Here is a 12,783-nt window from a genome sequence, read left to right on the forward strand (position 1 = left end):
GTTTGTTCATAGTGGCTGTGTGTGATTCCCAGCAGAGTGCAGTTGCAGCGTTAGCCCCTTTGGCAGTGGTGTATTGTGTCTCATATGAACAGAGTCGAGTCTGTACAGTGTGTGGTTTCTGGAATCTCTCCTACCCCATGGGAATGCCATTAGTAGGGAGCTGAAGGAGTGCAGCAGGTGAAACAAATAAGGCTGATAACTCCCCACTCCTCCACACACACGCACACACACACACACACACACACACACACACAGCAGAGCTTTGTCGCTGTGTTAGCTGCTGTCTCTTTTTTTTTCTCTCTCTCTCTCTCTCCCAACGTCAAACATTTTTGCCTTCTTTCTCTCATCAACGACTATTGTATTTTCCTTGGTGCCACTTGGTATCCTTGCCATTGAAATGATTTTCCTTGTTTGTTCAGCTTGTACAGTTTTAAGGCAGACGCTGATGTCAGTATTTGGAAGTTCACAAAATCTAAAAACATTATATCGGCCAGCAATATTATTATTTTTTTTTTGTTAAATGAATGATACATAAGATATCTTGATCCAGATCCTTTTTTTTATTGTGACATACTGAGCGTGACATTTAAAGTTGAAAAGTCAACTTGTCAGTGCTCTCTGGTGGACAAACAATGTAGTGGTTCTTCTCTGCTGCCATTTCTTGTTCTTGCTGATACCAATATGTCTGCATGCTTTGCTTCACATGTAGGTTCGAGAATCACCATATTTCTTGCATTACCGTGACTGCATTCATCAGTTTTCTTATCTTAGTAGATACTTCACTACCTCACCACCTTATCTACTTCTCTGGCCCTTCACCTCTTATTCTTTTCTTGCATTTGTGGAACCGGTACTCATCAACAGGGTGTAAAATCCAGTCCAAGCCTGAGCATGTGTGCTGGTTTATCCTGCAGAATGGATGCCATCTGCAGCTTAACCCTATGCTGTACGAAACCTTGAGCTCTCCAAACCTCATTATCCCAACTGTGTGCCCCCTCTCCTCCCTCCAATCCCGACCTCATCCCCTTCTTCTTTCCCCACCCAACATCTTAACGAAGGCACACACTGACATTGGCAAGGGTACATGGTTAAAGGATCGGATGGAAATTGTGCGTCTTGCTCTCCACTGTTTGTTTTTCTGGAAATAGAAGTGATAATACGAGCCTGCCTCATCTGAAGGGCACCTCACTGTGACATTATAAGCAAACACTTACAAATCAAAATGAAATAGAATGGTTTTGATTAGATGGCTGCATTTATTGTGTGGCAGGTCATCTGAAGTAATGTGTGAAAAGTTGATGTTTTACAGCTACTATAAAGGACAAAGGTATGTAACTATAAAAGATAAATTCATGTGAGCTTGTTTCTTTGAGCTCACAGAGATACAAAATATTTCATCATACACTCCACAGTCATGCACGAAAAGTTCAAGTGCAATCCCTCAGGTTTGAATTCAGTGTAATGAAACATCCGTTATTTATAAGTACTCTGAGCGTAAAGTATGTCCATCAATCACAGAGGGGACAGCAGGCTGTGAAACACATTAAGTGGACGTTGGGGCCCGGCCAGCTCTCTGCCGGAATAATGTGGCCTCTGTGCAAAGTATGCAGCATAGAAAATACATTTTATGTACAGGATAACAGGTGCAAAGCAGTGCAGTGGCTGGCAGGCTTTAGCCCAGGCAAAGTTTGGTAATGAAGTCATGCTGTTTGCATGCACCTTCTTTTTTTTATGGCTCTGCTTTTTAGAGGTGAAACACAATTCTGCTAAAAGGAATCTTCTTTGAACCTAAACCGATTTTTAGAGATCCAAGGTCTAGATGTCATTTCAGAAGCTTTCTCTCCTGACAGGAATAGAACTCAGTGTTTGACATTTAACACATTGTGCAGAACCAAAAGCATAAATTAAAGTGATTTTAGTTGTGTAATTCAAAAGTAGAGTATGCACAAAAGACAGATGCTATACAATCTCCATCAAAGTCTAAGCAGCAGAAGTTGAGATTCAGAATTTTAGTCCTTTGTATGGGGTCTGGGTCCTACATTCCCCATAATACATCCAATATCCATCTTTTCATTAGGTCTGTTCTGCTAAGCTCCACATGTCCAGTTTGTAACGCAAGCTTTCTCTGAAAAAAAGTTAGTCTGCAAGCTCGACCCTGCTTACATCATCAGGGTTATTTTCTCAGACTTGACAAAGCTTCTTCAGATCCGCAGAAGTCATTAAACAAATGTTTTCACAGGCTGAGAGTAATCCCATGACTAGTAATCTGACCTTTATGTGTAGGAATGCTGTAATTTGATTTATTGCCCAAAACTACATACCAGGGATTTGGTATGAAAAGGTTATATTTAAAGTTATTATACACTGTGACTGTGACACAATAATGGCAGTTTGAAATTAAATAAGACTTTTTGAAATCTGTTGATGGTGCCTACAACATTATAGTTGACAGACATACACACACATGCTCTCTAATGCCTTGTAAAAAATGGAGCCTTGTGTCTTTCAAGTGGAAGGAGCTCTGGATTGCCTTAATGATCAGCATGAATTCCAAAGGGCAGCCCTGTAGGTCAGAGGTTTCTACCAGTGCTGTGTGTTTGTTCGGTCTTCACTCGTGATGCCATTAATATCAGGGCCTCAGTTGCAGCCAACAAAGCATGGAATACTGGCAGTGGGGGGAGTTCTGTGATATGAGTGAAAAATAACGGGGAGACAAAACACACATACAATGACAGGGCACGGCTATATGACATTGTGTCTGCAACTCGGTTTTGTTTTGTCCTCCATCCATCCTTACTATGCGACTGGGAGTGTTTCAGAAGTGGAGTAGTTTGCCTGGCCAGTTTTGTTAAATGGCTCAGATATTGGTGAAGAGTGGTCATTTTTCCTTTTATTTTTGTGCTTCTACCATGGGTAAGTAGGCTCAGAAGTTAAAAGGTTTCTTTGTTTGTCTGTTTTTATGATCGAGATTCTGCACAGGAAGTAGGGCCATCACAATATCAGATTATCACTGGATGATAATTGTGGCCAAAAGAAAAAAAAAATCACTGGATGATAATTGTGGCCAAAAGAAAAAAAAAAACCTTGCAGAGAATGATTGCCATACAACATTCTTTTATTAACTATTTTGACAGTCAGTCATAACCAAAAAAGAACAAATAAAGAAATGTAGGAATAAATAACAATTTCTTGAAAAAGTGCAGCCACTTTTTAAATAGTACTTACGGAACTTGTTTGCTTGCAGCACCACACTTGTGGGCAAATGTTGACAGCGATACTGTATATGATACCCAGTGTGCAGACTCAGCAAAGACATGGGGCACACATCGGAGGTCCAAATGTCAGTAGTTAAGCTGATTGCCTACATGTCTTTCAGCCTACATGAAATGTGTTCCCTCAGATTGGGGAGAGCAGTTTCATCGTGGTCTTTAGTGAACATGTCACTGTTTTACTGGTGTGGTTATCCAGAGTAAAATATTGCCAAATAGCTGACATGTTGATAACTCCGTCTGATGGAGCTAACTGGGAAGTAGCAGGGTCCAGTTTCTAAATTACGTGGTATCGGATCGGTGCGTAGACTCAAGTGCTTGCCGATACCGATACCTCCGGTCGGCATTATCGGCGGATTGGAACAACTCTAGATCAAAGAGCCAAAAGCCCTACCATCTGCCATCAATTCAGTGTCAGGTGAAATAGAATCACAGGCTGACAACTAACCACTCTGTTGTACTGTGATGCAAGAGCCACATCTTCCTTTTTACTTCTCCACTGACTCAAACGGCATTATTTAAACTGAATCCCCAGCTCTCTCTCACTTCTTTGGCACTAGCTTACAGGAGAGAAAAATTACTATCAAGTTAAACGCCATGTTACCTTAGCTTTAACAGCACTGAGAACTTAATGTAACATTTCCTGCTTCAGGGTTAACAAACTGAGTAACAAATACTTCCAGTAGAGTGAATGTTTCTACAGACAGAAGTACTACTGTGCCATGGGCTCACCAGTGTTGCCAATAGTAGCCAACTTCTACATGGAAGAAGTTGAGAGCAGAGCCTTGATTACCTTCACAGGAACTGCTCCTAGCCACTGATTCAGATATGTAGACGATACCTTGGCCAAAATAAAGGGAAGTGGAAGCCTTCACAGAACATATAAATGCTGTGGACAATAACATCAAGTTCATGCGGGAAGATGTCAAAGGAGATGGTCTGCCCTTCTTGGACTGTGCAGTACACATTGAAAATGATAGAGCCTCAACATTGAGGTGTACAGAAAACCTACACACAGATCAATACTTGCTGTTCAACTCTCATCACCTACTGGAGCACAAGTTGGGGTTATCAGAACCCTAAACCCTTGGGCTGAGACTGTGCCCACTAAGTCAGAGGGGAAGGAGAAAGAACAGAAGCACAGAAGGACACTCCCACATAGGGTTTAAAGCCTGCAACTGTCCTCCAGTTAGTTAGAACTGAAGAAGCTTCTTTGATGAGAGGTGAAACATCTTCAAGAAACTGAAACAAGTGTAGTTGCCTACGATATAGCACTTAGAATTAACATGACCTGGATAACCTTCATCAACATGAGTAACAAATCATTGAGCAGTAGCCACAAACTGTGATAGTAGCTAGCTAACTAACAGTTTATGTGGCTTCCTCATATTCTTTTTCCCGCAGGTTTCAACCAGCATTAAAGCGCATTACTGCTACCTACTATGACTAAGCAAGAACATAAAGAGATGGAAATGTTTTATAGGAGAGCTGCTTCTGGGGCTTCTGGGGCCGTTAGAGTGCCATTATTTTAAGCTACATTTGCAGTCGGTAGAGTGCATACCTTTGCAAAGGCCCAACAGTCATTGACTTAAAGCTATGGTCTATGATCTGAGAAAGATTTGAAAAAAGCATCCCCCCCACACACACACACACACCCACACACACACCTCCCCTCTGTGCTCCTTAATCCCTCCCCTCCGAGCTCGTATCACTCTCACCTCAGAGCCTCCTGCGACACACCCCCTCCCGCAACACGCAGCAAGAGCAACAAGCCGGCCGGCATAAACTAAATACGGCGTCAGCTTTGAATGCGGAGTAACGATGTCGGATTCACAGGTAAAGTTATTACAATGCACGTTGAAACTAACGTAAATCTTGTAAGTCATTACAATGACCACAGCTAAGCTCCACAGCCAAGCTAGCGTAACGTCATTAGCATTAGCACCATGACACAAATGTGCCCCGTAAACCGCAATCTCTTGTTTATGACAGATAAGACACACAAATACACACATCGTAACGCGTATATGATAATCCATCATATTGATTTAGCAAAGGCTTTGTTGAAAACAAATGGACAAGACTGGGAGGAGGGTTAGCAAAACAGTTGAGTAGTGACCGGGCGAGAGGTTGTTATGGAGAAATAAATCCTTGCATTACTTGCTGCTTCATTTAGCTGCCACGAGCAAATAAATAGGCTGATTTGGTGTAAACATGATAGCAATTTTAACTTACAATGCTAACATAGAGGCTAACGTCTCCGTCGAACAAGTAAACAAGTGTTGACAATATTGCAGAGACAGAAATTGTTTTGACGCCATCTAATAACACAGAAAAAAACTAGCTCAGTGGGTAGAGCAGGGGAACCCCCAGCTCCCCTGGGCGGAACCGAGCTACATGCCGAAGCATCCTTGAGCAAGATGCTGAACCCCGAAATTGCTCCTGATGCACAGTTGGCACCTTGCGAGGCAGCCTCTGCCATCAGCAGGCCCTGCGATGAGCTGGCGACTCATCCAGGGGTGCACCCTGGCCTTCGCCCTTTGAGTACTGGATTAGGCCCCAGTAGCCCCGCAACCCCCCGAGAGGGGGGGGATAAAGCGGCAACACCCCGTGACCTGAACAGGAAAAACACAAGACAAGAACACAGGACAAGACAATGAGATGAGATGAGAAAACTAACGGCAGCTTTCAGAGTCATAAGCCAGCATCGGCATAAAAGTTATCTGTGTCACAAAATCCACAATAAGGACGAAAGATTACCTGTTCAACAAAAACTCCGCTGTATCAGCATTGCTTTTCAGGTCCATATCTTCATGGAGCTTTCGCCACCGTTCAAACGATGACCCAATGTTTACTCGGGTTTGAGCCCTCTTTATGTCACATCTCCGCTTTGTGTCTGCCTTTTCAGTGACAACCTTGCGCTTTCTTTCAGCCTTTGCCGGTGGGGCAAGCAGAGGCTGCTTGCTACTGTAGCTCTGTTTTCCCTGTAGTTTCAAATGCGGAAGTGGGTTGGGACGAGACGTGACCAGTAGCAGGAGGGTGAGCGAGGGGAATGGATGGAAAAATTGACCAACAGCAGCCATGCGGGCCACATGTCCTCTTCTTTTTCTGCATTAACAGATAAGGTTCTGTTCTGTTGTCATTTTACAATGCAAGATAAAATGCAGGTGTAGCCCCCTATATGCTACACACAGAAAATGTTTAAACAGATAATCATTTATTTAGATAAGAACAGCATATAAACAATAAAATAGGTAGACTATTGTAGGTATAGGTGATTTAGTTGACTAACAGTTGAAGCCCCTCAAAAACTTGGATGTTCCTGCATTTGGGTTAGGATCCTAAGAAACTTTGGATCATTCAGGCTGCATTCAGACCAAATCCGGCATTGTGATGATTAGCTGTAGGGTTGTGTGGTGGTGTTCCATGGCCAATTTGTGTGACATCATGTTGTGAGCTTTAATCTATGCCGATCAGTTTGCCAAAAGGAGGATCTGGTATGCTTCGCTGCTACTAGCATGTCGGTCCTACTAGTGATTGTTTGTCCACATTGACAAATTTAAAGAATAATAGTAAGCAGCCAGAATTCAAAGCATATCATTAGGGTGTTTGTTTTTTTTTTTTTGGGGGGGGGGGGGGGGGTTTGGCCGATATCCAGCATTTTGCCGATTATCTGTGTTTATTTCCCGATTGCAGATAAGATTTATGTATTAGAAACAGCGCTATTTTGGCTCTATTCAGCTGCCCCTCTGTCTTCATTCACCACTCTGTGGTCTCACTTAATGTCCCGTCCACAACACTGATTGGTTACAAGTCACACGAGTAATAGGCAATTATCAGTGAAAGCTTTGTGCCACTGACAGACACGGCAGAGGTAGGGGTAAATCTCTGGTGAGCTGTCACATTACCAAGGTAAGGCAGCAGGTATTTCTGATGTAAAAGAAAACATCACAATCCTCAACACTGAAGTTCCCAAAACACCACAGTCCTATGATCTATTTACATTACGACAAGCATGCCCAGTTTCCCAGTTACACCGCTGATAATGCCTGAACAATGAAAAAAAAGAAAAGAAAAAAAGACATGATTTTTGTAGGTTTAATATCACGGGCGAATAGCGAATTTAAGTTGCACACAGTGAAAGCACTACATCCTAAGTTATCTTGAAATCGATCACTATTGTCATTACTGCTATTTGTATAATTTCTACTAGTCACCGTTTAAGCTGAGTGACTGAAATCAGCGTTATTTTGAATAAGTGTTTTCATAGTTCCGTGTCACCTGTTGTAACGGGGGGGACTTTAATCAACGGTACACGAAGACGCTGTAGTCACGTAGCTTATTTACCTTCCCGGCAAAACTTGTGAAGCTTTTGTGCTGGTAAGATGGGTTGTGATGCTTTCTGTCTGTTGGTTAAGTTAGCATAAGTTATTTTGTCTTAAACTGTATATAAACGTAACAATATCATTGCTAACACACTGCTGAATATTTACGTTTGTTTTGGTCGGTGAAAACCGCCGTTTATTTTGGTAAATTTGACGGAGATTTTACCCTCATTTGCATATTTAACGACCTGCTGCAGGAGACTGAGAGCTCTGACAGCCTGTGTGTACTGACCGTGTCCCTCGCTGACCCATAGGGAATAAATGTGCAGATCCTGATTCCTGGTCTGACTGATGTTCTTCAGTTTATAAGCAACCACATTAAAGCTGCTTCACTAGCTTGCATTAAAAGTTGCTAGCAGCTAGCTAGGTAAACTTGACAGAGCTATCTGAAGCCCCCTCAGACCTGCTGTCCACACTCCTAGGCAAAACGCTACTCCTATAAGAATAAGACTCATTGTGTAAGTCTCAATTTTTACATTTATTTCTCACATTTTTTTCCAAAATCTCACCAGTAGTCACCATTTAAAGGGTAATTTTTCAATTTTTTCTTCCGGGGGGGGGGGGATACCCCCGGACCCCCCTAGTGTTGCTAGGTTACCAACTTAGACCACCGCTGCTACAAAAAAATCTAGAGGAAACACTGGATGCCCTTTGTTGTTACACTATACGATAATTAAATAAGAGTTTATTTCTGTACCCCCAGCTAACGTTATAGCTTTGAGTAACATTTGAGCCATTAGAACTGGAACTTACTTAAGCTTCCACACTGCAAACATAACAAAACTTGCCTGTATGAGTTGGTGTTTTTACATGCTGGATGTGACATTAGCTGATAATAACATATGCCCATGTTGAGTCTCTTTGAGCTAATTTGACTGTGTTAGCGGAAGTCAGCAAGTTTATTTACAGGTCCATTATTCAGCCATCTGACTTGCAAAAAGATGATAGGCTTTAACGTTATTTCTTGCACTTATCAGGGCCGGTCTAGCTAGCTAACTGTAGCAACGTTAGTGAAGTGTGAATATGTGAATAACTGAAAATATTGTATCCAGTTCATAATGTGGGTCCATCCTTATTGAATTAACAGGCAGAACAAAAAAGTGAATGAACTAATTGAACTTTCTCAATTAAATTGTATATTAAAGTGATGAACTTCCATTATTCATTTGATAAGTAATTAATTTATATATTTCATAAAACTATGAAAGTTCTTCTTTCATTAAACAAATGCTTAAAGGCATTTCAGCTTAGCTTTGTGTTGGAGTTTGTGGTATCTCAAATTCTAAATTTTGACAGTAAAATTACTTACTGTAAATGCACATTGTTTCCAATTATTGGTCATCGGTCTCCTTGATAACTAATAATAGGTATCAGTATCAGCCCTGAAAAAAACATATTGGTCGACCCCTAGTTTTGAAACTGGGGCACAAGACCAAATTGAGGTAGTATAAGTGAAGCATAATGCTAATTGTCTGTTTTCCCAAGATAGCATTTAGCCATGCTACTAGTGCCCACGGGACTGACCTGCTCTACTAATACTAATACTCTGCCTCTGATCTGTTGGTCATGCCCTAACTATAGATTTAGTATGCTGGTCCCACAGTGATTGTACACCTCCACAAATGAAAACTGTTTTAAACTGGTTGACAAGACCAAATCGAGTAGATATGTTTTTGATATGTCAAGCTGCTTGTCTGAATGTTTTTCACTGGCAGTGCGGATTGCAGGCAAAACTCACAACCCTCATTGAAATTAATGGTAGGCGCTGCATTCTCGCCACAACACAGGATTTGGTCTGATTGCAGCCTCATATTTAGCCAAGAGCTATTTAGAGATGAGTGCTCATGTGTAGAACAGGGTGATATTTGAAAGAGGTTACTATTTGAATTAGTGTTACTAACTTGTCCATGTAAAAGCTGTACTTTTTACACTTCACTTATAATAACTCAGATGTAAACTTGTTTAATTTCCATTGTTTTTTAACTGGTTAGTCAGGTAGCCATTGTTAAATTTGGTGCTTTTCTGAAGAAGCAATGTGACGACATCTTTTGATTGACTTATGATGATTTGGCCTTAAGAGCTTATATGGCTTGTAAGGCTATTGGTTCCCTGCTTCCTCCACCTTGAACAATCCAGTCAATCCAAGGGTGTTCTTGTAAATACAAATGCAAACTATATTCCATGTAGCCCTTTAGGAAATGCTGCAATAGCCATTACAGCTGTCCTCCCAAGCATTTTAGAAAAGTTTTAATTTCTCCAGGGCTTTCAAATTGCCTGTTTAGGTTGCACAGAGGCATTGTTCCAAGCATCTATAAAATACCACTGTGGCCCAATGAAATGACCATATGGACCTCCATAGCATTGTTTCATCCTAATTGCCTGTATCTGCAAGTGTCAATTTCATTCAGGAGGATACAGGGACTGAGGGCAGAAAAAAAGAATGAATGAAACAAGGGTGGGGGCAGGTGGTGAAGGAGAGCTGACATTCATCAAACTTCTCCCGACAGATGTATAAGAATACTGTCATGCAAGACTTTGTTCAGCAGATGAACAGCAGAATTCTCGCTGGATTTCATTTAGCCTTGCTGGTCTTGTTAAAGCGTTGCTTCTCTCCTCTGCATGAGGAGCTTCGGCATTGCAACCAAAGACCCTGACTCTTAATTTTAGCAGCTGAAGAGGTCCAGATCAATAACCATCAGTGTTTGGTTTTGGGTCGCTTTGTCGGTCAAAGGGGGATTCACCCCTCCCTGCTCTGCTGCTCCCCCTCTCCTTGCCGATGTAGCACCTTATAGAAAGGGCCATTTTCTTTTGGCCATTTTCGCTGAAAGCTTGTGAACTGTATGTCAGTGTCAGGGTGAGATTTGTGTGTTGTGCTGAGCATATAGATGTATTCTGCAGTAATGTCCTGGAGATGTAACAGCTGGACAAAGTTGTTTCTTTACAGATTTCTTGTGCCGGTGTCTGCATTGATGATTTAAATTTTTTTTTATGTTAGATTATGTCAGAACCACTCTTGCATAAGCAGTCTAAAGATTTCACAGAACAGGATCTACAGTGCCGTTACGCAGTCACTGACCTCCATACATAAATGCTTTACAAGTGAAACAAGTGAACAAGTGAAAGCTACGACACAGAAACTGTAAAGGATATTCAATTTAAATATAAATCATAAAATCTGATTTTATTCTTTTTGCAGGCATCAAATCACTTGTTTGACAGGTAGGGATGCACCGATACCATTTTTTTCAAACTGAGTACGAGTATGGGTATTTTCATTTATGTACTTGCCGATACTGAGTACTGATACCGATATTTCTACCACAAAAGTAACTATTAGGTTACAGATGCACTGAATTGGAAGACAGGATTTATTTTCTTCTCTGCTTGTTACAACAAATGATAATAAATTAAATAAGAATAAATATAAATAAGCATGTCCTGTCTTCACATTTGACCAAATGAAACTTGACAAAATATCAATGAAACTTACTACACAGTTAACACAGTCAACTTAATAGCTCAATTAAAATATTGCACAAATATTGAATCAAACTACCATAATTTCCGGACTATTGAGCGCACCTGAATATAAGCCGCACCAAGTATGAAAAAAAAAAAGTGTACATATATAGGCCGCACTTGTCTATAAGCCGCAGGTGTTCACGTTGTAACATGAGATATTTACACAGAAAGATGGTACACAGAAAGATTTTTTAAATTTTTAATTAAATAAATGCTTTTTTCCGAAAAGTGCCTGTAACACGGCAGTAACACAGCAGTAACACAGCAGTAACACGGCTGGTTAAAAAAATAACCAGCCTACCAGAAAAGTAATTGATCGCTATCTTCATCTTCCTCCTGCGCACCAAAACCACTGAAGTCGCCTTCTTCCGTGTCGGAGTTGAACAGCCTCAGAATGACTTTGTCACACACTTTCTCAGTCTCTCTTTCGTTGTCGCTCTCAATGTCACTTTCGTCTCGAGGCGAATTTGTACTTGTGCTTATGCATTTCTTCGTGTGTTTTCCATGATGAGGGTGTGTGCCATATATACATGTCTATGGTGTGTGCATGATGCGCAAAATGACTGTTCAAAACACAATCAAAATAGCGTCTTCCTCTGCGCATTATCTCTTCCACCTCTCTGTCTCGCTCTTGCGCTTCCTGCTAGAGCGCCCCCTGGAGGCCGTTAGCCCGTAAAAATCTATAGATTAGCCACATCATTGTTAAGGCCGCAGGGTTCAAAGCGTATGAAAAAAGTAGCGGCTTATAGTCCGGAAATTACGGTAAATATAAATTGAACTAGTCACACAGACACACACAGTCACAGAGAGACACACACAGTTAGGTCTGTCACGATAACAAATTTTGCTGGACGAGAAATTGTACCGGAAATTATTGCAATAAACGATAATATTGTCGTTTTGAGACATTTTTTCAACTAATATAATGATAATGGCATAATAATGCAAGTACACCCTTACCACATATCCGTAGTGGCAGAGTAAAATGGGATGTCTTTGATCTCCTTGAGTATGTCGTCTTTCACGCTGTTGTACAGTTGTGGAATTGCCATTTGTGATACGTATGTTCTCCCAGGCAATTCGTACTGGCTGTCAAATGTTTGCAGCATTTGTCGAAATGCCGGCTTTTCGACGGTGTTAAATGGCTGCATCTCTTTAGCGATGTAGCGAACTACACGGTGAGTGCGCACCATTTTGCACTGTCCTGTTTGTATTTTGTTTGCTGACTAAATGCCTCCTCAGTGATTGTGGATTGTTGGGAAGACGAAGACGGTGCTTGAGGTGCAGATGCATGTTTGTTGTATTGCCGCTTTTAGTTGCTACTGTTTTACCACAAACGCGACATACCGGCTTGTCCAGGTTAAGTGGTTCACCCCTGTCATTCGGTTTGAATCCGAAGTGCTCCCACACTGCAGTTGTCGCATTCGAATGAAACCAATTCCATGTTTGTTGTTATTCCTCCAAATCTCAACTAGCGTTACCTCTGGCTTGCTACTCCTCACAGGGCTCTCATGCTGCACTCTGTGCTACGCCAGGTGCAGGGCCCCTCCTCCCCACACAGAGACAAAGAGTGACTGACAAGAGGGTTCTAGGGAGAGACACGAGGA

At 41.5% G+C, this 12,783-nt stretch overlaps 1 protein-coding gene across 3 annotated transcripts in view; it reads left to right on the forward strand.

Moving 5' to 3' along the window:
* gbf1 (golgi brefeldin A resistant guanine nucleotide exchange factor 1) overlaps positions 1–12,783 on the forward strand; it is a 156,823-nt gene that overhangs the window by 55,165 nt on the left and 88,875 nt on the right. The window contains exon 1 of one of the 3 annotated variants that reach the window (XM_084375310.1): positions 7,554–7,649. The exons of the other annotated variants lie outside the window; for them this stretch is intronic. The gene's annotated coding sequence lies outside the window, so the exon portion shown is untranslated. Of the gene's footprint in view, positions 1–7,553; positions 7,650–12,783 lie in introns of those variants that run through there. 3 annotated transcript variants of the gene reach the window in all.

The sequence above is a fragment of the Pagrus pagrus genome (assembly GCF_965226575.1).
Source record: "Pagrus pagrus genome assembly, chromosome: 15".
Classification (NCBI taxonomy): domain Eukaryota; kingdom Metazoa; phylum Chordata; class Actinopteri; order Spariformes; family Sparidae; genus Pagrus; species Pagrus pagrus.